This window comes from Mastomys coucha, unplaced genomic scaffold (assembly GCF_008632895.1).
Source record: "Mastomys coucha isolate ucsf_1 unplaced genomic scaffold, UCSF_Mcou_1 pScaffold22, whole genome shotgun sequence".
NCBI classification, from domain to species: Eukaryota; Metazoa; Chordata; class Mammalia; order Rodentia; family Muridae; genus Mastomys; species Mastomys coucha.
In genome coordinates this window covers 263,367,510-263,371,567 of record NW_022196905.1, presented here as the reverse complement: position 1 = coordinate 263,371,567, position 4,058 = coordinate 263,367,510, and positions in this window count along the sequence as shown.

Sequence of the window (4,058 nt, the reverse complement as noted above, 5' to 3'; positions counted from 1 at the left end):
TTTTGTCTCCTCGGTTCTACCGGGGCTAGTCGTGGAAGATGAGGGCCGGAGCAGCGAGGACTTGGCGAGCACACGCTGAAGGTTGCCAAATACAATCTCCCCAAGCTGCTTGCGGGTGGGGAGAGGCGGGAGGCGGCGAGCAGGTGTTCGCTTTATGAATGGGAGCTTCCTGCAACGTCGCCGCTCGCGCGCCTGGCTGCCGGGCTCTTCCCGCCGTCTGCCCGGCTGTTCCGTGCTGGGTAGTGTCGGCTGTTCAGAGAAGGGAAGGGATCGCTGGACGAGGTGCTAAGGGAGAGCCAGGGAAGGGAAGAGCGCGCTGGGCTTGGAGCTAAGGGCGAGCAGGGGAAGGGAAGAGAGCGTGGAGTGAAATTCGCGCCACGCGGTCCTCTCTTCTTGTGTGATTCACACCGGCTTGAAACAGACAAGGAAACGGTCGATTTAAAAAGAATGTGTCAGCCAGCGTGCTGACTCGTGCTTGTAATTCTAACACTTGGGAGGCCGAGGCAGAAGGATTGCAATGACTTCGAGGCCAGTTTGGGCTACCTAGTAATTTTCAAGCTAGTCCGGGTGTTTCCGTCTCTAACGGGACGAAAACAAACAAAAACAGCAACCCAACCGTGGCACAGATTCCTGCTGGAGGAATGCAGGGCCCCAGCCACTGCCAGCATTTGGAAAGTCAGCAGGAGGAGAGAATGAAGCCACAGACTAAAGAGGCAGCTGCCTTGGCCTGGCTCAGTGCCTTAGGGATAGAACTTCTGGTGGAGGTCACCAGCAAGGCCATTGCAATGCACCCCAGTGAAGCCCACATCTTTACAGGACTCCCTGGGGTCCTGCAGCTTGCTTCCGCCTGCCCAGTCTGGAAAATACTATAACAATGCATATGGGTCCGTGCCAAATTGTTATGGCAAACACTGTGGACTACTTTCTAAGCATCTCAGTTCAGCTGAATGGCTTACAGAAGTCTCACTCCATGTTTAAGGGTAGGCTCCTGCTAACCCACAGACTTAAATGAGCTCTGCTTCAGGAAGCAGGGCTGTGCCAGGGGACAGAGGGAGGCAGCACTGTCCTAATCCACTCTCTGTATAGATGAAGCTTCAGCCACCTGGTCCTGCCTGCCAGATATCGAAAAAAAAAATTCTTCAGAAAGTCACGATTGATCCTAAGGTCTAGGAGAGTCATAGCAGCTCTTCAAGAAGCTGAAAGGTGGTGGCACACACCTTTCATCCCAGCACTTGGGAAACAGAGGCAGGCGAATCTCTGAGTTGGAGGCCAGCCTGGTCTACAGAGTTCCAGGACAGCCGAGGCTACACAGAGAAACCCTGTCTCAGTAAGTAAGTAAGTAAGTAAGTATGCAAGTAAATAAATAAATAAATCATTTCTGCTGAACCCAGCTGCCCAGCTCAGCCCACCCCTGGAACCAACTGGAAGTCAGACTTCTTAAAAGCCTCATGATTCTATAGTAAGCACAGTAAGTGACTCCTGCTTCTCTTTGTCATTTTCAGACCAAGGCAACCTGCTTAGGCTTGGTCAGGGTGGCACTTCTAGCCAAGTATGTGTCTCTCTGCATGAGCAAGACATACCGTGAAACCACTCCCAGCTTGGCATATAGTAAGCAGAATACACGTGAAATCTCAGGATTTGGAAAGCTGCAACAAGAAGACAGCCTGGGCTACAGAGTGGGACCCTGGCTCCACAAACAAACAAATGACAAACCACAACAAGCCACAAAGAAGCAAGCAAACCTTCCCTTTTGCTTTCCATCAAAACAGAACACCCAGGCATCTCGCCACATCTTCAGTCCCCACTGCTCCGTTCTGTAGCTCAAGTCAGCTCAGCTGTGTGAAAGGCTGGGACCCAGGCTCTGCCTAGCAGAGGACAGGCTTCCTGCCATTTGGCCTGTGAGTCACTGTTCCAGCCTGCTCTGGTGCTTCTCACACTAGCTGTAGGTAGTCACTGCTGATTGTCACTGTTGTCTATTAAAAGTCCTGTCTGCTGCAGAGGTACCATATGGATACACAGAGTGTTACACATATACACAGAGTGCCATATGTATACACAGAGAGCACTTTAGAGGCCAGTGAGAGGAGTCCTTGCTGAGTAAGTCTAACTACCGGAGTTTGAGGTTTAAAACCCAGGGAAAGGTGGGCAGAGAAATGCAACACCACAGAGTTGTCTTCTTACTCCCACAAAAGTGCTTACACACACACACATGCACACACACACACACCCATGCGCACACACACAGATATATACATACACACATGCACACATGCATGCACACACACATGTGCACACACACAGATACACACATGCATCATGCACACACATGCATACACAGATACACACACACATGCATGTGCACACACGCATGTGCACACACAGATATACACATACACACATGCCTACACACACATGCACACACACACGCATGTGCACACACAGAGATATACACATACACACATGCACACACACAGATACACACACACATGCACACACACGCATGTGCACACACAGAGATATACACATATACACATGCACACACACATGTGCACACACACAGATATACACACACACATGCATACACACACATGCACACACACAGGCATGTGCACACACAGAGTTATACACATACACACATGCACACACACATGCATGTGCGTGCATACACAGATACACACATGCACACACATGCACACACACCCATGTGTGCACACACAGATATACACATATACACATGCACACACGCATGCACACACACATGCGCACGCACACAGATACACACATGCACCATGCACACACATGCACACACACACACATGTGTACACACAGAGATATACATAAGCACACACACATGCATGTGCTCGCATACACAGATACACACATGCACACACACACACATACAGAACTAAGAGCATTTAGTGCTTTTGCAGGGGACGCAGGTTCAGTTCCCAGCATGCAGGCTGAATTGCTCGCTCAGAACTACCTAGAACTCCACAGAGCTGAGCCTCTAGTCTCTCCATGCACTTACCCATACCCATAATTTTTTTAAAAAGTGATTTATCCCACTTTAAAAATTACTTTAAACTCAAGGCTAGAGGCTCACACCTGTAATCCCAGGAAGCAAGGGGCTGTGAATTTGAAGCCAGTCTGGTTTACACAATGAATTACAATCTATCTCAAATACCAACAACAATAACTACTTTCACAAAGAAATTTCACCCAGTATTAGTATTATAATCCATTTCACCAAGTCACTACTAGTGTATTTTTAGGAAGATTTTATTTTTATTTTATGTATTTGAATGATTTACCTGCATGTCTACAAGTGTGAAATATGTTCGCACGGCCTGTGGGGGCAGAAAAGGGCATCAGATGCCCTGGAACTGAAGATAGAGTCAGGTGTGAGCTCCTTCCTGGTAGTTGGGAACCGACCCTGGGTCCTCTGTAAGAGCAAACAGTGCTCTTAGCCACTGGGCAATCTCTCCAGCCCAGCTCTGGTTGTCCTGTAACTCACTCTGTAGACCAGGCTAGGTCCTCAAACTCAGAAATCTGCCTGCCTCTGCCTCCGAGTGCTGGGATTAAAGGTGTGAACCACTGATTTGCTTGAGTTAATTTTATATCCAGCTACTTTGCTGAAGTTGTTTATCAGGTTTAGGAGCTCTCTGGTGGAATTTTTGGGGTTATTTAAGTATACTATCATATTATCAGCAAATAGTGATACTATGATTTCTTCCTTTCCAATGTGTATCCCTTTGATCTCCTTTTGTTGTCTAATTGCTCTGGCTAGGACTTCAAGTACAATATTGAATAGGTAGAGAGAGAGTGGGTAGCCTTGTCTAGTCCCTGATTTTAGTGGGATTGCTTCAAGTTTCTCTCCATTTAGTTTGATGTTGCCTACTGGCTTGGTATATATTGCTTTTACTATGTTTAAGTATTGGCCTTAAATTCCTGATCATTCCAAGACTTTTATCATGAAGGGGTGCTGGATTTTACCACGGACCGGGATTTCTCGCGGGGTCCCTGTTCCGCAGGACACGGGATTCTGGCCAGGTGGGCAC